General features: G+C 33.8%; 1 protein-coding gene and 1 pseudogene across 1 annotated transcript in view; both read right to left on the reverse strand.

The window, feature by feature from the left end:
* Nucleotides 1-24,816, reverse strand: part of SLC35F1 (solute carrier family 35 member F1) — a 523,457-nt gene that overhangs the window by 464,368 nt on the left and 34,273 nt on the right. The gene's annotated exons all lie outside the window — the stretch shown is intronic.
* On the reverse strand, nucleotides 7,800-10,657 carry LOC111720674 (annotated as a pseudogene).

Consider the following 24,816-nt stretch of genomic DNA (forward strand, 5'->3'; position numbering starts at 1 on the left):
ATGTCAATAAAATATAAAGGACCAGGCATTCTATACCAGTGAGGGTGGTACAGGAAAAGCTGAGTTCAAATCCAGCCTCAGATAATTTACTAGCTGTGTCACCCTGAGCAAGACACAACCCCATTTGCCTTAGTTCTTCATCTATAAAATTACCTGGAAGAAGAAATAGCAAATCACTATAATATTTTTGCCAAGAAAATTCCAAATAGGGTTATGAAAAGTTGAACATAGTTGACATGACTCAATAACTACAAAATTCCACCAACAGATAATGGAGATTTGACTATAGAAGATGTTGACATCTATGGTCAAATCTATAATCCAATTCAAAAATTTTAGTCATGGCTAGCATTTTAGATAATGATTAAAAATCTAATTTTGGAGTCAGTATTGGGAGAGAAGAGGACTCAGTTCATTTTGAAGTACTTAGAACATTGTTTTGACTGTATTGTTTCAATCCTATAACTTTCCCATTGGTGTGAGACCACATTGATATTTCTGTTAGCTCTGCCACAAAAGCAGCAGGGGATTATTATGTCAACAGAGCAGAAAGTGTTCTTCCAAAGGTTTCAAATGCTTTTGTAAGAACAAGTTACTTTTCTCCAGTATATAAAATGGCAAGATAGAAGGATAAGGAAACAATCAGGTCTTAAAAAAAAGTCAAGTCATTTTTTCCACAGCATCTATACCCTGATAATTATTGTCTTTCTTTCTATGACACTTGTGTGTATCATGACAATTATTGCTCTTTTTCACATGTGTATACATTTTTGTGTGCATGTGTACACGTGGATAGATTATTGTTTTTGTTATTCTTTCCATGATATCATGACAAATATTGTTATTATTTCTATTATACACATGGGCAAACACATTATTATTCTTGTTATTCTTTCCATGATATACATACCATGATAATTATTCTCAATTTCCATTATATATGTATAGATAAATATATCTCTATATATGTGCCATGATAATTATTATCATTCTTTCATGTAGATATAGGAATAGATATATAAACCATGATTGTTATTATAATTGTTATTCTTTAAGGTATATATACTTATACTCACTTTCCATTATGTATGTACACATACATATATACACATATCATATATATGTGCTATTGATTATTGTCATAATTTCACAGATATCTATGTGTATATAGAGAGATACCATAATGATTGTTATTGTTATTCTTTCCATTGTATAAGATGACAATTACTATCATTCTTTTCATGATGACCTATCTAATGATACACACATATATATTTTATATGTGTGTGTGTATATATATATATATGTATATATATGTACACATACATACGACCACACACCATGCCAATTATTATTCTTTGTATAGTATGTGTACCATTTTTTTCAATGGGATCATACATAGTATCTAAGCAATTTTAAGGTTTGTAAAATGATTTATATAGATGATCTCATTGGATCCTTACAACAAACCTGGGAGGGAGGTAGATTCTATCATTAGTCTCACAAAAATAGGCTGAGAGAAGTCAAATGATTTGTCCAGGGTCACACAGCTAGGAAGTATCTAAGGCAAGACCAGAATTCAGCTATTCATTACTCCAGGTCCAGAGTCCCATCCATTGTGCCATGTAACTCCCTCAATAAGAACATACTAAAAACACAATCAAAGAATATTCTCACTCTGCCAATTGAGTCACTACTGATATTGCAATCTGACTCGATGCCATACCATTCAATTGGCTTTTGTGAAGAGGAAAACCAAAGGTACTAAGGCAAATACTGTGTTTTTATACAGTTCAATTCCTTATAACAGCTAGTGTTCAGATTTGAAGGATCAAGTCATTCTAATAACCAAGAGGGTCAAGATTCTTTGTGTATACCCATATCCTTGCTTCCTTAGTAATGACATGAAAGGGCAAGAGTATTCTTCTAGGCCAGTAATGAAGTCTCTTATAAAACAAAATGAGATAGTTCAACTAAAATTTTGAAAGGAGTCACTATGTTTTTTCATCCTTCCAAATGGAAGCATTATATTGTCCATTTTCCCTGGAGACAAGTTTTTCATAGAAAACATATTAAATAATTAAAAGCAAGAACACTAGCAGTCTTTCTGTTTCTGAACAATGATCAGACAATCATGCAGAGATGTATGATGACATAAAGAAATGCCTGATTGTTACAGAGGTCTAAACAAGTGAACCCAGGGTGTCTATAGAATCTGAAATATCTTCTAGCTATGTGACCTGGATTCTTCTCTGAATTTTTCTTTTCACTTTAAAAAGAACGTTAGATTGGTTAATGTCTAAGGTCTTGGGAAGTTCAAAAGTTTCCTGATTTTTCTGCTTTATTTCAACCTTTTCTACTCTGCATATATTTATTCAATATAGATTTATAGACATATATCTTGTCTTCCCTAACAAAAGAAAAGTTTGTGGTAAGTAATAATCATTTGATTTTTTTAGTCTTGTATTGCTAACACCTAAGAGTGTCTAGTACAGAGCAGACAATAAATGTATGGGGACCACTTCCTAGGCACATTTGAATATATGGTGAAAGTGCTATTAATATATTCATGACCTAGATCAGCAACTGAAGGGATGTCTAGGGACTTCTTGGTGCAAAATTCTCACCAATGACCTGCTGGGGCTAGACAAATGTCACTAGTTGCACAGAACTCTTCACATTATAGAGAGCATTCAGATCGGAAAGCAATGAGCAACTGCTACCCAGTGTCAAAAGGTGACCTCTATACAATGAACAATCTCCTAGGAAAGAGAATCCAAGATACCCTTTGGTAAGTGTTCATTGTTTAATTGATGTACCTAATCAAGAAATTAACTCCATATGGGGCTAATTAGAATGTTCTCAACCAGCACTGACTCCAAAATCACATTTCTAATCAGTTCTTTGAAGTACTATCCATGGTTAGAGTGCTCCTTAAAAAAAAATTTCACCACAGAACTCAACATCACCTACAGTCAAGTTTCCATTATCTGCAGTGTAACCACACAGATAAAATCACAGGGTTGTTTTTTTGTTTGTTTGTTTGTTTGTATGTTTGGTATTGTTGGGTTGTTTTACTTTACTTTTTTTTGAAATAGTGAAGTTAAACTCTTCTCCCTAAGTTGAGTCTATTTTTCTCTTAGATTTCTTTCAACAAATATGAAAACTAGTGTTGATTGCTAACTATAATTGAAGATCATTGCTCTAATCATTAAATCCAACTAAACAAAAATTGATTAATTGCCTGTTATTTTTAATGTATTTCAGTCTTTCTTTTTTAGGTTTGCTTTTTTAATATGCTCAAGTAGGAGGGATAATTGAAGTTGATATTTGACAGAATATTTTTTAAAAGTAATATGAAACATACAAAGGTATTAAGAACCTTCTATTGTGCCTATCAGTGGGAGTCAGAAAAAATTCTGATGGAAAAAAGGATGGAACATGAGATTCAACACAAACAAAGATAAATGAATATAAGGTCATTTGAAAAGGGAAAGAACACCTAAAAACTGTGAATGAAAACTTATCTTTACAAAGGCTAGAGAGAATGGTAAATAGCTAACAAGTCAGTTTGTTAAAACCTGGTTGGGGTTATAAAAACAAAACTAGAAAGATGGGTGGTAGCCAAATTGTGGTGAACTCTAAATGTCAGGCTAGGGTCTTAGCAGCAATTGGAAGCCAGTGAAGATTTTAGATGAAGAGAGTAACATTGTTAGACTTCTACCTTAGGAATATTAATTTGTCAGAAGTTTCATAAATAGCTCAGGGAGAGAAACTGATATCAAGGGAGAGTAACTGGAAGCTATTGAAATAGTTAACATGAGAGGTAATGAAGGTTTGATTTAGGGTAATAATTGTGTGAGTAGAGAAGTTATGGACATTAGAAATTTGCCTATGCAGAACTGACAAGATATGGTAAATGATATGTATAGATGAAGGAGAAAGAGCCAGAATTGGTGAAACTGGAAGTATAGTGGTACTTTCTCAGCAGAAATAGAGAAGATTCAAGAGACTGGATCAGAGTTAGGGGGAAGGATTTATGAATTCTGATTTTATTGTTTTGTTTATTGACATACTGAGTTTGAAAAGCTAGTTTTTTCACATCCCTTCTAACATCAAAAATTTTCCTTTTATGCCATGTAAGCCACTCTGATAATTGTTTTAATTTGCATTTTTTGATCAATAGTGATTTAGAACATTTTTCATATAACTATAGATAGCTTGGATTTCATTGTCTGAAACTGCCTGTTCATATCCTTTGATCACTTATCAATTTGGGAATGACTCATATTTTTATAAATTTGATTCAGTTATCCATTTAAAAATGCGACCCTTATCAGAAATACTTCTTACAAAAATATTTCCCAATTTTCTGCTTTCCTTATAATTTTGGTTGCATTAGGTTTTTTGTGCAAAACCTTTTTAATTTAATGTAACCGAAATTATCTGTTTTTTATTTCGTAATGCTTTCTATATTTTTTGGTCACAAATTCTTCCCTTATCCATAAATCTAATGATTAAGCTATTCTATACTCTCTTAATTTGCTTTATTTAATTTACACTTTTTATGTGTAAATTATACTGAGCTTGAGATGATGGTCTATACCTAGATTCTACCATATTGTTTTCCAGTTTTCTCAGCAATTTTTGTCAAAAAAAAAGAGTTTTTCTTCTAAAAGCTTGGATCTTTGAGTTTATCATATACTAGATTACTACGATCTTGGGGAGGAAAAAAATTACACTCCTAACAAAAGAGATTGAGGAGAATAAAAGAGAAATAAGAAAGAAATATGTCAGGGAACCCAAGGAGAAGAGAGTTTCCAGGAGGCTTACAACATCAAAAACTGAGGAGAGGTCAAAGACTAAGAAAGAGCAGTGGAATTTAGCAATTAAGCAATAGTAAAAAATAGAAATTTTAGTTGTATGGTGGAGTTGAATTCTTTCTTAAAGTTTTGTTTCTTGCCAAATAGCAGCTTTCAAGTCTTTTCTTTAAATTAAATGATTTTAAGCCTTATTTTCAACTTTACCTAAAGAATGTAACTTTTTTTTTTATTTTACTAAAGAAAGATTATGATTCCAGGGACCTAGGTCTTGTCATTTGCTCTCCTATTTTATGTTGTATATCTCAAGACAAATATTAGCAACAAAGATGCAAATCTACAAGGGGCTTAATAGATTATCTGAATCAACTTCCTTGTTTTTCAAAAGAGGAACTAAGATATGTTAATTAATTTTTCCAAGGTCACACAACTAGTAAATGTCAGATGCCTATTCCAAAGGAAAGGACTAATGAACTGAGGATTTTCAGTTTCTCTTTAAGTCCTTGATTTGAATTAACTAATAACAATGTGCTAATTTTTTTTTTTGCAATTAGTAAGGAAAAATGATGAGGTGTGTACTACTAACCCACAATCCTTTAGGATGACAGATGTTTGGGATTATCTCTGAAAAAAGGAAAAAAGGTGATGCAAAGCAAAATTCTTTCAGTGTCAAAAGAATCTGAAAGATCTAATACATGGAAGGAAGACACAGTTGGTTCTGGAGTCAGAGAAGGGAAGAAGAGAAAAACATTTGATTTTTAAGGTATCATTCAGTTCACATATTTCTAAACAGGTATAAACTCATCTGGATCATCACTCCTACTTCATCCTCTCCTTCCATCCCTCTTCCTTACCATGAAATCAAGAGCAAAAGAAGAGGGTGTGATCTGATTGGGGAGGAAATGATTAGTATAGAATGGGAGGGGTACTCATCCATCCTACTTTTCTGTTTCAAAGCAAAGACATAGAAAAATCTGGTTACTGGTGGCGAAAATCATAGTAAGTAGCAAACTATGCCTCAGCATCTGTGAAATAACTGAAGTTGTGAATGGAGCTAAAGATATTTTATGGTCCTTGAAAAATGTTCAGGCTGGACTTTGCCCCCCATAGAACAGGGTCCACTTCCATTTCTCTAGAACTTTGACCTATCCCTGCCTCCTACCCAAATGCCCTCTCCCAACATTCTCATCATTTTAAAGGTTACTTTTCAGGAATTATAACAAATGCATAGCAATCATCTCAATGGTTCCTCCCACCACCAAAAAAAATACAAAATTTCTTTCCATTTGAAAAAGTTTCATATTAATTCATTACTTTCCAGAAGGGAAGCCTTTCCTATTATAGTCCTGCTGTTAAAGATATATCACAGCTTTAACAAATATGACATCAATTGCAAATGACAGCAGAGATTCTTCTCAATTACTGCAATATCAAAAACATGTCTTTACTTGTTTTCAAGTTTGAAGACCCAGGGATGGGGGAAAATTGGGGGTTTTATTTTTAGAAAATGACAATTTTGAAGATTTGCTTTTTACTCCAACAAAGGTAGTAAACTTTTATTTGTTCAAATAGGTTTACAAAGAATAGTCACTGTCTATAAGGTCTTCTTTGGACATAGAACCACTTTTAAGAACACCTTCTTATTAAAAATGGTACAGACTAAGAAGAAACAGACTTTCTCTTGGAACTAGAAAGTGAACAAAATCTAATCTCATCAACTCATGCCTTCAGGGTATGGCTATGCTACACCTCAGTATACTGAACTGGACCACTCTAGGGAGAAATCTGCCATTTGCCAGATGGCAAATTCTAAGGGAAAAAGGGAAGGGGGTGTCATACAGCAGTAGACTCCTGCCTCTGGAAATTCTGCCAAGTGACCTTGTGACATGAGAATTTTTTAATCTTGCCCTTTACCCAGAAAATCCTCCAAGTGCAGAAGCAATTACTTTTAATGCAAGAGTTTAAATCTTGAAGATTATTGCAAATACTTGGGAAGGTTTAGAAGACATAATTACAAGCAAAAGGGTGAGGAGCTATGCCTGAATGAGAATCACAACTTAAAAGTTCAAAATTAATTATTTGTTAAAACTGAGAAGCTATAAAGTCTAGTTAGCTTACCTAAATCCTTTACTCTACCATAACCTCAGTTAATCTTCATATTATCGAATCAATACATTTTCCAAAGTTTGAAATAAAGCAGATCATATTATATCTAATCAATAAATATTTACTGAGTGCCTATATACATACAAAATGATATACATGTGTGCATATATACATTGTATGGAGAAATAGTTATATACAGATGATATAGTTAGGTATAGCTGATATATATTCATTCAATTTTATATACACACACACATACACACACACACAATCAGTTAGCCAAGAAGCAATTAAATTGTTACTATGTACTAATAGTTCTAATCAACAAGAAGCTGATATTCATAACCACTGTAATCATCTGGCCTATCACTTTTCTCTTTATTCTTTATTTAATCAAAGCTTCCAAGATAACAATTCTAGGCTTTTCCCTTTAGATACTTTCTATCACCAACTTGGATTCCCCTTTTCCATTCTGCCTCTCTCTTAGGTCAATGAAAATTATTGCACTTGTCAGAGAAGACAGTGTATGTATGTTTGTATGTATGTATATATACATATTCGTTTATTAATTACTTCAAGGCTTTGATCATGTATTACCTTTATGAGAAGACATTCCCTCAAGTTGAAAGTGATCTTTGTATCTTAAAATGTCTTACAACTGTGGTATCAAAATCAAACAGAAATGGGGGCTATAAACCATACACAAGGATTCCCACAGGCCACATATTGATTTTTTTAATCCCCAAATATTAACACTATGTTTGTTGCATTTTTTTGTTTATTTTGCTAAATATTTCCTAGTTAATTTTTTTTTGCCAAGGTATTTGGGGTTAAGTGAATTGTCCAGGCAGCTAGTAAGTGTCTGAGGCCACATTTGAACTCAGGTCCTTCTGACTCCAGGACTGGTTCTCTATCCACTGTGCTAATTAACTTCTCTTCCCCATCACAACTACATTTTAATCTGGTTTTGGCTACACTGGGAGTTTTGTGGCTGCAGTATTTGACATCTCTATTTTAGACTAATGTGTCTGGCCTCCTTTACTATCATTCTAATTTGAGCAGCATTGTAGTATTTAAAAAAAAAAAAAAAAGACTACACTGGAGACAGAGGACCTTAGTTTAAATCCTATCTGCTTACTACATTTTAATGTTTTTAATTTTTTTTCTTTTATTCATCAAACAGAAAAAAGTTAGACATATATACTGTCAATTTTAAACATTTGAGCATAATCTATCATCCTTTCCATCTTATTAGCTCCAACATTAAAGCTCAACATTAGGATTCTCAAATAAGAAGTAAAGGGGAAAATTAAAAATGTCTGCAATAAATAAATTAAGAATGCCCAAAAACTGAATCAGGGTTTAAAACACATTTTCAAAAACCCTACATGTTGAAAGTATCATATCATCATTATTATTAAGCCATATAAACAAAAAAAGTAAGTTTGACTGGGAAAGTAATATCCTTTGCAGAATATGATATTAGAACAATATTCAAAAATCTCTGGTTAACAGAGCTTGAAAATGATTCTTTTGTTTATGTTTTTAAAAGTCTAAACAATTTCTCATATCATCTGAAAACTTAAAATTTAATTTTTCCCCATATAGTAGACAAATTGACAATCCTGGCTTTTTAGAAGTGTAATGATGGACAAAATAAATGGCATAACATTTGGATAAAGTGATCTCATTTAACTTTTCATGGAAGTATTTTTAAGAGAAAGTATTTTAAGAGAATGTTTTGCACGGGGAAAAAACTAATGCATTGTTTCTTATGTTTGCCATAAAATGACAAAAGGGTAAAGTATACAATTGTGTTCATGCATTCTAAAACATAATGCCTGCAAAGATACAAATTAATGGGGATCTACCTGGTGGGGGAGAGAAGCTACAAAATAATTAAAGATGCAACAACTTAATTTCTCCTGCATGAGAAGATACATTAGAGCTAAAGGTTTAGTCAGTTCTGATGCCTAGATACAGCACCAACAACATTTTTTAATTTGCTTTTCATAGCTGAGTTTGTAAACAGCTCTAGTTTATCTTTATTTTTATTGATTGTTTTTGATTCTGCCATTTTTGAAAAATGAAGCCTGAGTATTAGAGACAATCATACATGAATGACTACACTCCATCACCACCTTGTCACTACTCATGGACTCTAACTTTGATCATCCATTTAATTTTATCTTTGCATACTACCTCTTCTTCTTGGCACTTCTCATAATGAGAAACATCAACAGAGCCGGAGATTGTGTGCTTGTAAGTGGAAATAATTTTAAGTACTTGTTTAGTTTTTTTTTTAAGGTACCTGCTGTATGTACCTTTGTACGTGGGAATTTGTAACTGGTTTGTTGTCATCCCTTGGTGTGTCAAAGTTAATTGTTGGGCACACATCCTTGAGAAATATCTACTTGCCATCAAATTTCCCCTTCTATTTGAACTGAGACCAGATACCAGGCACTAGTGCCATATTCCACAGGTGACTTCATCTCTGCTACTCTACAACAATGTCTTCTACCATTGACACTGAAGAGCAGATAGATAGGACCTTTACTGTTTGTAGAGCAGAAAGTACTATCCAAACTTTTACTTTCTTTATTTCTATGCCACATCAAATGGAGAATGTAATGGAACAATAAATATCATCCTCAGAATAACTCTTTATTTTAAATATACATCAATTTTTAAGGTTCTAACAAAATTTTTAGGGTTATAACTATGGACTGCTTTTAGTTTTTCAAGGACAGTATGTGATTCTTCACTTGAAACAGAATTAGTTTGAGCATTTCCAGGAGAGTTGCTATCCTGACTAATCCCTCTATTTCATCCAAAAGCTGAATTTTGTTTCAAGGGTTTACTTGGCAGTTTGGGGGTGGTTGCTGAGGGTCCTGATATTGTGTCTGGGACAAAGGAGGAAAATGAAGTGTAATAGGCTAAATGATCTGTCATTATAAGTATGGGAAATACTGAGGTGATAGAGAGAAAGAGCCTTGCTTACAGGACCCTTCTCAAGTACTAAATACCAAAGGTGGTAGAGGTAAAGCACCTCCAATTATAAGTCCATTTTTCTTTTCATTTTAGATTGTGGTTTTTCAGGTTTGCTGGCAATAAAGCCCAACATGCTGGTTTAGAAACTGGTAAGGTCACACCTGATCTACAATTACCAGAAAAAACAATAGTTATTATAGCACTGATAATAGATCCTACTGTCTTTACTATAGATATTGCTACATCTCCACCAATCTTAAATCCAACCACTCTCTGATTTAAAGTGTCATTATGAATCCTGTCTATCCATCAACAATAGTATCATTCAAAGAGCTGGATGGATTGTTAAAACTGCTTCCATAAGATGGACTTTGAATCTGTTGTCTTTGGGATCCATTTGTTACCCTTGCTGAAAATGCAGAATTTTCTAAGGGAAAAAATAATTGTGTGGTGACAGATATGCTTTTCCAGACTCCCTAGGTTGTCTAAAACCAGCATCATACATGGAAAGATAGTTGCCATTACTAAACTGTCCATAGGTGGTGAGATATTCAATAGGGGAATCACCATCAGTATACCATAGTGTTTCACTAAGTAAGGAAATTTAATAAATAGTAAATAGTAGCTGGAAAGTTAGGGATCAGTTATTGAAAGATAGTTCTTATTCTGATTAACCTTCCAAAGAAATAGGGTTCAAAGTCATTGTCAAGCATTGTATCCTTCTGATGCAACAAACCATTTTGTTGTTAGAGACTACACTTGTGGCCAATATCATGTATAAACTATGATGTAGGGTAAGATAGGAAGGGGAAGGAGGGGAGAGAAAGGGGAGAAGGTAGGAAAAGGGCTTGCCCTGGATCAGCAGGGGTGCTGAGGTTCAGGTCTTGCCAGGTTCTACACAGTACAGCTCAAGACAGCCTGGCACTAAGGGTCACAGAGGTGGCCCATTTGCTACTTTTTTTTTTTTTAAGTCTTTTAACATCTCTGGAATTCATTATTTTTATCCACAAAGTTCCCTCCAGGTATATATTTAGGACATTATGATCATATATGGTTCATTTACATATGAAGGATGACTTGTGGTTTTATATTTGTATATGCATAGGACATGTGTGTGTACATAAGCATACACACATGTATATGTACGCATGGTATATAGTGCCATGTATGTATATATTTGTATGGAACACATGTGCAATTGAACCTATTATGCACATGTATATATGCCTATAAGCATGTCTGTGTCTGAATGTGCATATGTATGCACGTACATATTTGTATCAATATATAAAAAACCAAAAAGTCACATTCCCTACATTTGTACCTTTCTATATGTATGGCCTGCATATATGTCAATCCATGTGTATTATACACACACACACACACACACACACACACACACACACACACCCCATTCATGTCACAGTTGTTCCTCAACTGCATAACTCTACATATATGTGTTGGTCATCCAGGATACTTTCATAACTGTCTTTCTAAACATGTTGCTTAACTGTGTTCCCTTTTGTCAATGATGGTTTGTGGGAAAACATATCCCATATTTATGGAAAAACTGTTTTCCTTTTGCTATTAGATTAAATGATTTTGCTTTGAAACAGTTGAGTCCTCTAACTACCAAAAGTAATACACTGATTGGGAATTTATGAACTGAGGTTTGGGAAAGATGTGGCTGCATAAAATGGCCTCAATCCACAGGTTTGTCTGGGGGACCTCTGGGAAAAAGGGGAGGGGGATTAGATGCTACCTATACAAACGGGTTTTCTCTTTTACAGTACAGTCTTCTTTAGAGCTGTGACAGTATTGTTTTTCATCTTCATAGTCCCAGCACCTACTAAGTGCAAAAGCACGTAGGAAATCCATAAAAAATATTTATTAAATTACATTGATCCATAGATAAAGGTAAATAAGGTAGAAGAGGAACTGTGTAGGACTGTGTGTTTTTTTAATGTGTCTTTATTTCATTCCCTAAATGCAATATAAGCTCCTTAAAGCAGGTTTCAGAGAGTTCCCAATATATAGTAGTTCCTGATATTCTGCAGAAATTCAATAAAATTTTGTTGACTAAAGTTGAATGGAACTAAGGAAAACAAAGGAAACTGAGAAAATACATATGTAGGATGGAACATGTACTTGAATTGTTGAGTAGGAAAAGTAACCTTACTTTGTCCTTCAAATCTCCCAATCTCCCTGTTTCATGTTTATGACAAAAATTAGATTTCCCAGCCCTGAAAAACTAGTTCAGTGCCATCTATGTAGTTTTATCATTTTATCACCCTTTTCCAAGAATGACAGATGTTCCTAGATGTCAAAAGAAAAAAAAAATCACAGAAAGTATGTGTTTACTTTCTGAAAAAGCTCCAGCAAACAAAATGAACAAACACCTAAATAATATATATTTGTAAATATCCCTGGAACATAGTTAGTGCTAGGTAAATATGTGTTTAATGGAGATATTTGGTTGTCCAAATATTTCTCAAATAATTGTCTTGAGTACATGAATAATTCATTCTTTGCTATGCTTCTGTTTCTCATGACTCACTTGTATCATTATTGGATATTTGTTGAATGCTTTGTTGAGCATATTATTAGCCAAAGGATCCATTCTTTCTCGAAGCAAAAAAGATACTTTAGTCAAAAATTCAAGTTAACTACCTGAGCTAAGAGGTTAGACTAGATGGATCAGGTTCTTTTAACCCCTAAATCTTTTTTTTTTATTATTTCAATACTATTTTATTTTTCCAATTGCATGTAAAGATAGTTTTCAACACTCATTTTTGTAAGATTTTGAGTTCCAAATTTTCCTTCTTCCTCCCTCCTTTACTTCCCCTCCTTCTCTCTCTCCCCAACGAACAGCAAGAAATCAAAGAAAGATTATCACATGTTCAATCATTTTAAACATTTTCATATTAGTCATGTTGTGAAAGAAAATTCAGGAAAAAAAGGAAAAACTCTGAGGAAAAAATAACAAACAAACAAGCAAAAAAGGCAGAAAATAGTATGCTTCAATCAGCATTCAGGTTGTGAATGGCATTTTCTATTCTAAGTCTAGTGGAATTGTCTTGGGTCACTGTATTACTGAGAAGAGCTGTCTATCATAGTTGATCATCACATAATGTTGCTGTTGCTATGTATGTTTTCCTGGTTCTGCTCATTTCCTGCAGCATCAGTTCATGTAGGTCTTTCCAGGCTTTTCTGAAAATAGCTTGCTCATCATTTATTATAAAACAATAATACTCCATTACATTCACAGACTATACCTTATTCAATCATTCCCCAATTGATAGATACCCCCCTAATTCTAAATCAAATTTAATAAGATGTAAGATTTAAAACTTTTGTTTGGTCTTTGGTATTTCAACTCATAGATGAGATAATTACTACTCTATAAAGTTTCTTGCCTTAATTACAAATGCAGAATAGTAGGGAATTTACCTTGAAGGAAGACAATGTGTAGTTAATTTGATTCAATACTTTTCAAAATAGCAATTTTTTCAACATGTGTATGTATGTATGTGTAAATAAATATATATGTGTATATATATACATATATAGATATACCATATTTATAAAAGAACTATTTTATTACTACTTTTCCCTTTTTACTATTAAATTAAATAGTTTTGCTTTGAAAACTAATGTCTCCTTATTAACTACCAAAAGTAAATACATTGGTTGGGGATTTATAAATTGTGGTTTGGGGAAGATATGGACACGCAAAATGGCTTCAATCCATAGAAGGCTTGTATGGGGAAACCTAGTGAAAAATAAGAAGAAAATAGGTGTGGTGTGTGTGTGTGTGTGTGTGTGTGTGTGTGTGTGTGTGTGTGTTTGTCTCTCTCTCTCTCTGTATGTGTAGTGTTTGTATATATACACATATACATACATGCATGGATATACACAGGGGCTCTTAAAACCTATAGATGTATAGAGGCATACATACATACAAGCACATATGTGTAAATGTGTGTGTTTTTTAACCTGGGGTATCAAAGTCTAAAAATAATTTATTCTAAGTAAGGATTTCCTCTTTGGGTACTTTAAACCTTCATTTTATTTCACTAATACTTTTGTTTTTCAATATGGAATTTACACATCAGGAGGATATTTCTGTTCTGTTTTTAATTAATGTATAAACATCATAACAAACAAATGAAAACTCTAATTTTAAAACATCAAAAGAAACCAATCCATATGTACTGATGAAATTTTAGAATCACTCAAAGTTAATCAACAAATACCACATGCAATAATTATCCATGAGCTTTGCCTCAGAGGGACACCATGGTTGTGCACTTCTGGGAAATAACAACAATCCCCACGCATAGTGGAAATGAACATTGTAGAGAACCCAAGGACTGGTTTTGAAGTTAGTACACCTCAGTTCCTATCCCAGCTCCAACACTTATTAGCTACTTCACCTTAGGAAAGTTGCGCTACCTCTCTGAATCTTAGTGTCCTCATATGCAAAATGGGAATGGTGATATTTATATGAACAATTTCTAATCTCTCTCTTTCATCTCCCTCTCCTAGAATGGAGCTGCAGGGCTTCTGGAACCTGTTGGAATCTTTACTAAAGTGTTAAGACATTTCTTTACAAAGTGTTAAAGACATTGGAGTTAATTTAATCTTAGAGTTATTTTGGGCCAGAACTTGAAACAAGATACTAAGTGGAACTGATTGAACAATGCTTGTGTTCACACCTTTAGAGAGCTCAAGTATCTAAGTACTCAATGGAGTTCACACGAGAATTCAGGGCTGGCTTAGTCTGAATTCACACCTTCCTTAGGACCAGAGAGCACTCTGGGAGATAACCCATAATCCCTGCCTCAAGAAGGAGGAGTTAACCTTTGGGAGATGATATATTTGGAGGAAACTCTTGGAGTGAAAGGAGAATTTCTCTGGAACATCAATAGGGCTCTGAGACAGAACACTCTAGAAGAAAAGACTACTGGCCACAGACTGGAGATTGAGAAGCCACGATTCGGAGCTGGCTGGAGGCTGAAGAAAGCAGAGGCAGAAGCCAAGGACAAAGCTACAAGATCTCTTGGAGTCAGGCAGAGAGATAGGCCTCAACTAACCGGGCTAATTTGTAAGGAGAAATAAACGTTTGCAACTTTTACCAGCTGGTTGAGATTTTGGAATAATTATTGATTGCAACTGAGACTAAGGCTTGCCTTCCAAGAAAACCACCACAGGAACCAATTTAAGCAATGAACTTCCAACTCCATAAAGAAAACGATGGTTAAAGAACTATGGCTATTCCTGGTACAGCATTTTAAGATCCACAAAGCACTCTACATTACAGGCCCCTATTTGATTCACACCACAAAGCTGGGAGATAGGTAGTTATCCCTAACTATTATTATTATTTTACAGATAAATACTAAGCACAGGGGTGCTTAGCAAGATAAAGTACATAAGGCCACTCAATTTGGGTGGCTTTTGGGGGGGGTCAGGTGTATCTTTTTTTTAGTACTGCCTCTAATTTCACTTTTATTCTCTAAACTGGCTTCTCCTAAAAGGTGCTTAAGCTCTCAGTCTGAATCAGTAAAGGAAAAAGTAATTACCAACATAAATACAATCTTTTAAATGACAAAGTTAGGTTGTTTCTGAGCTTCAGGCTTCCTAATCTACACAAAAATAATAGTTAAATGTCTATGGTGCTTTAAGGTTTGTAAACAGCTCTATGTACATTATTTTGATCCTCAAAACAAGTTTGTATGATAGGAGCTATTATCCTCATTTTCCAGATAGCACAATAAGACTGAGAGTGATTTAAGTGAATTCTCCAAGATCACACAGTCAATTAGCTTTTTGAAGCAGGATTCAAACTCAAATCTAGCTCTAACTACAAACTTTATATTAACTCTACAATAAAAGGAATGCACTAAAGGAACTCCAAGATCTACTATAGCCATACAAATCCCTGATTCTTTCTTCTTTTCCAAATTATTCCAGCTTCTTATATCTGGAGCTCTTTAAGAAACTTGGTGGCACAGAATATCCATGTCTATAATTTACATACTTTTTTTCTTCTCTAAATAATACTTTTGTTTAGAATATGATTACTTCAAAAGAAAAGAGACATCAGTTTGTTCAGTTAAGACCTAGTTGAGTTGAGCTTTGTGAAGTATGTCAGTCCAACAAGCATTTATTAATTACCTAGTATGTGCCAGGCACTATACTAAGCAATAGAGATATAAAGAAAGGCAAAAGATGATCCCTGCATTTGAGGAGTTCACAATCTAAAAGGGAGATAACAAGCAAAGAAATATTCACAAACAAGCTGTATACAAAATAAAGAGAAAATAATCAACAGAGGGAAAGCCCAGAATTAAGATGATTGGAAAAGACTTTCTATACAATCCCTGTAGGGATTTTAGGTGAAACTTGAATGGGGGAAAGGAGCTTACAGACTTCACCTGTTTTTTGCTATATCACAGCATCTGGTATCCACCTATTGGGAAGCACCAGTCTACATATAAGAACACTTGTGGCTCTCTGCTGCCCCTGACTGGTCCCCAACTGTCAGGCCTACTATTGAAAAGTGTTCTTAATACCCCATTTATCCCCTCTACTCCTGAGTCCCCTTAGAATTATTCATGGAGATTGCAACTAACCTTGTCACTATGGGCTATGTAATTTTGCATAAGTACCTGTTCTAAAATATTCACCAAGGTTATTGAAGAAGGTGGAAAATTAAGGCCTAGATTCTCACATAAACTGTCCTCCCTGCCTTATCCCATCATCGTCAGAAAAATAGTGACAAAAATATATACAAATAAATAGGATAAATAAAAATAAAGTTTACTGCATTATTAGACTTTTCTATAAAATTTATAATTTTGGCTCTCAAAAATTCTTATAAAATATTCACTGGCCTCAAAACCATTAAAGCTGGAAGTGACTTCAGAGACGATTTAATCTAACTCCCTTCATTTGGTATATATGGGTACTGGATTATGTATGAAGTGATGAGAGGGGAAGTGATTTTGCCAAACTCAAATATCTTTTCTATTACATTTACTAAAAATCAAACCCTAACTAACTTCTAAAATCTCTAATGCTTCCTAGGTCTCTAGATTTTTAAATGGCTAATATTTACCCAAGACAATTTTCCTTCTCTGAATTCTCCCACATAAACAATGGTTCCCAAGGAGAAAAGAGATAATGCTTAATTTTCTTCTGAGATGCCTTGCCTAATTTTTATCTAACTGTCCAATCTCCTTTAGTGTTGGCCAGCTTCCTAAGGATTCATGGAACTTATTTTTCATGGAGAATTTAACAATCTGCTTATTGAAGAAAGCCCATAATCACAAAGAGAAAAATGGATGCCCAGGGAGAAAATGGTGTCTCATGTTTTAGGCTTGGATTACCTTAACTCCTCCTTTCCATAAAATTAATCAGAAAAGTTGGAATGAGTAGGAGTTACATGGGGACAGTTTTTAGATTAGAGTTCTTAAATTTTCCAAAACTTTGAGTCCATTGTGAATTTGAACAAAGGCTTCCTAGAAATTGAGACATCTTTGCTATTGCCAAATGCAGCCACCCATTTCTACAGTTTACTAGCAATATTTCTTCATTTGGATCCTCATCATACTCACATCTATTCAAGTACAGGTGTTGGGAGACTTTTATGAGTCATTCTTGGCTCTCCCAGAGGCCTGCTGTGCACAAGTTTTCTATGATTTATTACCTGTTTATTCAGAGAGCAAAATCCTGGAGAGAGGTTAATTACTTTTTCCCTAAATAAATGTTTGATTATTATGTACTACCTGTGAAAGGAAATTTTTGTTTAATGGTTGGTAATAGCTTTAAATTTATCATTAATTCATTTTTTTTGAAAATTAACTTTTGAAGAGCTATCTATTTTAGAATAAGCAATAATGGGAAGCCCACATATAATTCTGTGCTATGGATTTTAACTTTTATCAAAGTATTTCCCAAGTAGGAAAGTCTCATAATTTACTTTGTGGTATTTGTATATAATATTGTGTATATTTAAAGAATAATTTTTGGAAATAATTTCTTTTAAAAGTTATCCATGCTAACAAAGTGGAAAGTATGCTGGATTTAAAATCAGAAGAATGCATTTAAATACTAACTGTCATATACTACCTGCCTGACTTTGGGCCTCATTTTCTCCATCTATAAAATAAGGAGGTTGGACTAGATACCTACCTTCTATTTCTACTTTATGTTCCTGAGAGCCTTTCTCAGGCTCCTGGCAAATGGTGATGATTCTGAAAAAATTAAGTTCAAGTTGTTGGAAATTAATGATGTATAAACAAGCTTAATGGGATTTAAAATCAATGGAGACTGACATATCCAATAGCCAAATTCAACCTAACCATTTATGAAGGTGAGAGAAATCAGGAAACATGGCATTCCTTCTACTTCTTCAAATCTCTCTACAGGTCACCATTAATTTCTTTTTATCATCTTCATTATAAACTGTTCATTAGCTCTTATCTGTTTTCTTATTATCTTTTGACCACCTAATTTACCCTACTTTTAATTAATACAGGCTATAAATCTGATTGAGAATATCTTAAACCCAAAATGTTGCAGTAAAATTTAGAAAAGACAGCAAAATTTTTTTCAAGTTATATATATTTACAGCAACAACAATAATAGTTGCAGCAATTGACATTTCTGTGGTACTTTAAAGCTGCAAAAACACTTTAGGATATTATATCACTTAAGACTCAAAATAATCTTATGAGGTACTATTGCCCCCATTTCCCAGATAATAAAACTGAGACACAGATAAATTAAAACTTATCTGCAATCAGATAGCTACTATGTACCAATAGTGGGATTTGAACCCAGGTCTTCCTCATTCTAAGTCCATGAATTTGCCTACTACCTCATTTTATTTCTTCTCACAATACATTTCAGAACATTGGAGAACTAAGTGATATAACAAAAAAGAAACTCAACAGTGTATTTTATAATTACTGATATTCAAACTCTTCCATGAAGACTTCTCAGACAAATTAGAAATGAATTGATAATTTTCCCCAAGTCTTCTTTCTAAACATAAAGCTGATTCATTACCTCATTAATACAGCTCACCTTTAGCTTTTACACAAACTGTATTATTTAATCCTGTTTATGTTATTCTAGCTTCATCAATCATTTAAGTTTCATATATATATATGTGTGTGTTTATATAACAATGCATAGATAAATGTACATATATATAGCTATAAACATATATACCTTCATATATATATTCACTTATATACATCCATATATCTATAAATATCCTCTGAAAGAAGTGAGGTTTAGTAGATAAAGAGCTGATGTCAGAATCAGGAAAATCTATATTGAAGTCTTGTCCTTTGCCACATATAGATGGTGTGACTCTGGGCAAATCATTTAACCTCTCATTGACTCAGGCAAAGATGATGATGTAAATCTGAGTTAATAGAGGAATCTCCTCATCATGAGCATCCCTCTACATGATGGGTCCTGTAAAATTAATTCAATTCTGTAGAAATACACAAGAAACATACAGATAATATGTGTTTTTATGTCTAGCCCAGGGATGTGACCAAGGTTGATACCTATGTCATGGTATCACAAGTTTTCCATAGCACTTATTGGGATTAAGCAAAATAGGGTATCATGAATCCAAAACCAATCAACAATTAGCAGGGAAGATCAGAAGGTAAGATTCGTTGGTAGCAAACAGTAGATAGTGGGAAAGCTGATACAGAGGCCATGAGAAGCTAGAGACAAAAACAGTTCCTTCTAATCAAAGATCAAACACTGTGTTTAAATCCACATTCCCAATAGAGCCAAAAAAAAAAAAAAAAAAAAAGGCATGCCCATTTAGAGGCAATATGACATAGCAGAAAAAATGTTGGACTTGGAATTAGGAGAACATATTTACAATCTTGTCTTTGATATATTATGGGCAAATTTAGGCATGTTGCTTAACTTGCTTGAGCCTCAGTTTTTTCATCTGTAAAATGAGTATAATAACAGCATCTACCTTAAGGGATTGTTTTGAAAAACAAATAAGGTAATGTATTTAAATAACTTTGCAAACCTTAAAGTACAAGATAAATATGAACTATTTATCTATCCAACCAATTCTTGGCAACAGGGAGATTTGAGGTTGGAGATATTGTCAAGTACCGGACCACATTATAAGTCTGAAAATGGTGGCAAAATGGGTCAAAGGAGGAGTCTGAGCAAGACAAGATTGTCACAACTTATAATACTTAGTAGGCTGGAACCATTTTAAGGTTTTTAGAGTGATCCATCTAATCTTTCTAATAAGCCACTTTGGAAATCTCTAGACCTTTTCTGAATCCTCCTGAATGGGAGGCAAATATATTAAGAATGGTTGTCCACACATACACTGTGTGTTAGGAATACTATGTATGTCCTTTTAGAATAATAGTCTCCAAAATAAGAATGACATTCAAGGAGGCTGTCTTGAATCCAAGGAAGGAGAGTGAGAAGTTGGTTTGAATCTCTCCTTCCCCAGAATGGACAATTGTCCATTTAGTCTGCAATATAGCTACATCTGTCCATCAATTCTTTCAATTGCTTTGGTCTAGTGAGCAAAAGAAATAGTCAAAAGAATTGATGAGATGCTTGTGTGGGAGCAAGGAGGTGTCATGTTTAAATTAGGAGTCAAGTCAGGATAGCACTGATGGTATCAGACTTCTCACCTAAGTTAGCTGTTGAATTCACACACTCTACTCCCTTAATGAGCTAGCTAAGGTTGGAGACAGTCAGAGGTCCTAACAAGTGATAAGCTTACACATACCTTCATGGTTTGAGTCTGTACCAATTTTCAAATCCTTACCCAGACATCAAGAATCCAAGTTTTTGCTCTCCATCTGACATTAGTTGAGACTTTTAGTTGAATCCTCTGTGAATACTGCATTGTTCACACTTATTTTCCTACTCAAATTGTATACTTCCTTAAACTCCTGGGTTTGGATTGATCCCAATCTTGGGGTACTTTGATCTTTTGTGAGTGACAGGCTTGAAATAATTCACAGATATTTATTATTCATTATTCTATGATTTGTTTATTGATTCTCTGATAAGAGTGAAAACATTTGAAAATGTTCATTTGTTTCTTGGGAGAGCTGACTGCACTGTACAAAGGTCATGTGACTAAGACTAAACCATGACAAATTCGAGAAGGAGGCAGGTTTTGTCCATTATCTAAGGGCTCGAAGCTAAATTTTAATTAGGCTTATCCACAAATCTACACACTTGTTTATGAGTCAACACTATTGAAGCAGGTTAATGGAGATGAGTGTGAGATTCTTTGAGACCTCTATCTTTTTTTTTGAATAAGATCAGGTAAATTGAGATCACTATCCCCTGGCAGTTAAATGGAGAATAGAGTTTTTGCATATAACAGGTATTTCACACATATTTGAATGAATTAAATCTGCTAATATTACTACCTTCTCTGCCTATAAAACAGTAGTTCACAATTTGCCCCCCAAGGTCCATTTCCTCTTGAATGGGCCATCTCCTATGCTGTACTTCCCAATATCTCTTTTGGACATTGAATATCATTCTCCTGTGTGGAAAGATGCTGTCACATCAGATTATCCCATCTATGATGAAAGCCAAAAGGTAATGAAAGAGTTAAATAAGAATTGTAACTGGCTAAATGTAAAACATATCCAAAGGACTTATCTAAGGTCAACAACAGTACCTGTATTCAGGAAGGAAAGTCAGAATTCTAGACTCCTCTATTAGTTCTTTCTCTACTTAGTTCTTTCTCTAAAATGACTGTCTAAACGATCCCTATTGCTTAATAATTATTAAGGGTCCTTACAAGACACTGTAAGTAACACTGAAATAGGTATGATCCTTTCCTGGAGGAGTTTACTAACTCAATTAGGCACAGAGAGCCACTTAGCAAAAAGACTAGAATGGGACAAAATTGAAAGAATGGAAAAAGGAGAAAACAAAAGGCAAGGCCACACACCAGATGGGGAAAAGGCATTAAAAATGAAATGAATGTCTGGTGTTGAGCCTCATTTCCCCAGTGATGTTTACATTTAGATTGGATTCTGGAGGCAGGCCAGGAAACCACTCGTCTCATTTAAGATTAGTAGAACACAACTATCTTATCACAATTTGCCTACTTTATAATTCTTTCCTAAAACTCATTAAGAAACTTGATTTTCTATGATAGTTCAGACTGTTGGCTTATCAAACCTACTATTCAACATTTGCTAGTGACCCTGTTAAAGGAATTTTGTGCAGAGTGAGGAGTAGGAGGGGAGCCAAAATAGACCCAGCCAACTGTGTAATGTCACATATAGAGAGCTTCTGTGGGACAGTATTATTCTGGGAGAGTAGTCTTTTTTCTGTACTCCTTCCTACATGAGATCAGAATTTATCCAGAAGAGAAAGGGATTTTAACTAGGCTGTCCTTGGCCTTTAATGTCAATATTGTATTAGTGATCGTAAACTCCCCATCCCATTTATCCACACCTAAGTAACCACAAACCTTTATTTGATGGCATTTTGTGAATAAAAGTTTCCCAAGGTAACTTGAAACAGAAAGAAACCTCTCCTTTTGTTCTATCCTGATTAAATCTAAGAATCCTTTTTTTTTTCTCTTGTAATACAAGGGGTATTATAAAAAGGGTATAATAAGGAGGGACTGGTACATGAGCTGTTTGAGCAGTGAAAATATTACAGCATGTCATCCCACTCTAGACATTAGGATCGGGGTTTGAAATATACTCAGTATGTTCTGTTCAATATATTATATGTTGCTTATTGTGCTTTATTTTGATCTTTTAACTTCCTTTTTTCAAACATAAAAAATAACAATAAAACTGTAATTGGGTAAATGTAGAAATTCTTATTTTTTGAGATTTATTTAATGTAGTAAGAGTATTATCAGAAAAGTGTTTTCATATAATTGTTATTTTTAATGATACTCAAGTGTTGTTTCTTGCTTCTTAAGACCATGTGTTTTTATAGAGTTATACATCTCTTATTTTGTAATAAAAGTCAATGGGACAATTGAATACAATTTAACACACATTTATTTTGGTACCAGATTCATTTTACAAATAACTGTTGTTGAACACGATTCTTAAGGAATGCTCTCTCTCCCACCTCCTCTTCAATTGTCAGCATCTTAGGTTCCCTTCATTTTCTGTAACAAGCCTTTCCTGAGCCCTCTATTTCTCTTCTGATCAATGACTTTATATTTATTTCTTTGTGTGTATATGTTGTCTCCCTCCAACAAAATAGAAGCTCCTTGAAGGTAAAGATTATTTTTGTATTTATTTTTATATTCCTTCTTGGCTGTACTATTTCTGAAGAGACCTGAGCCATGTTTCACATCATTCTTGATATTTCCTTTTTTTCCTCAGCAGTTGCCTTGCCTCCTTTCCCCAATTCTTTCCAGTTCCCCTTGCTGTGTGATCTTCCCCCACTAGAATGGAAACTCCTTCAGAACAGGAACTTTCTTGCCTATTAGTATGTGAATTCCCATCTTTTAGAACAGTACCTTATATATAGTGAAGGCTTAATAAATGTTTTTTCCTATTTAAATCCCCAGAACCTAGCATTGGTCCCATAGAAGGTACTTAATGAATGCTCTTGGAATTCAATTCTGTAAACAGAATACCAGAATTCTGTAAACAGATTCCACATGAAATTATTTTCAATAAAATCTCTGCAGAATGAAACAGTTCAAGAGAGTGTTTGACCCTCTAATTTTTTAAAATTGCTTTTTCCTATATATTCTTGATGACAAAGCTATATAGATGAATATTGTTAAGTAAAATTCATGCTGAATGTGTAGCCTCAAGAATTAATTAAAATTCACTCATTTCGAGCAATTTGGAACTATGCCCAAAGGGTTATAAAATTGTGCATACCCTTTGATCCAGCAGTGTCACTACTAGGTCTGTATTCCCCAAAAAAATCATAAAAGAGGGGAAAGGAAATATACATATTATACAAAATGGTATACATATACAAAAATGTTTGTAGCATCCCTTTTTGTAGAGGCAAGGAACTAGAAATTAAGTAGATGCTCATTGTTCTATAAGAAATGATGAGCAGTCTGAAAAGTCTGGGAAAAAATAACATGAACTGATGCTGAGTGAAGTGAACAGAACCAAGAGAACATTGTACACAGTAACAAAAAAATTATGTGTTGATCAACTGTAATGTTCTTGACTTTTCTCAACAATGTGGAGATTCAAGGCAATTCCAACAGACTTGGGATGGAAAATGCCATCCACACCCAGAGAGAAAAATATGGAGCTGAATATGGATCAAAGCATAGTATTTTCACCTTTTTTATTTGTTGATTTTCTTTCTCATGTTTTTTTCCCTTTTGGTCTGAGTTTTCTTTCACAACATTACAAATATGGAAATATGTTTAAAATAAATGCACATATTTAACCTATATCAGATTGCTTGCTGTCTTGAGGAAGGGGGAGAAAACATTGTAACACAAAGCCTTATAAAAATAAATGTTGAAAACTCTCTTTACATATATTTGGAAAAATAAAATATTATTGAAAATTTTTTAAAAATTAAATTCACTCCTTCAAAGTCCTTCTGGACACATGTCATAGTGTACAGAGCTTCTGGAATGGGCAAGACATAACATCTCTGGGCTGAAGAGAAAAATGTGTGTTCAAATTCTGACTTACCATATTAATTGTATGATCTTGAAAAAGTTGACTTTCTTCTCCGTTTCAACTGACTTACTATATAATATACCTATATCATTGGAGTTGGATAGGAAAGTACTCTGCAGAACTTGAAGTTTTCTAAATGTCAGTTATGATTGTCACAATGTTTTTTGTTATATGGGTAGGGGGAGGCAGACTTTACAATCTCTGAATTTGTC

Source organism: Sarcophilus harrisii, chromosome 4 (assembly GCF_902635505.1).
Source record: "Sarcophilus harrisii chromosome 4, mSarHar1.11, whole genome shotgun sequence".
Lineage (NCBI taxonomy): Eukaryota > Metazoa > Chordata > Mammalia > Dasyuromorphia > Dasyuridae > Sarcophilus > Sarcophilus harrisii.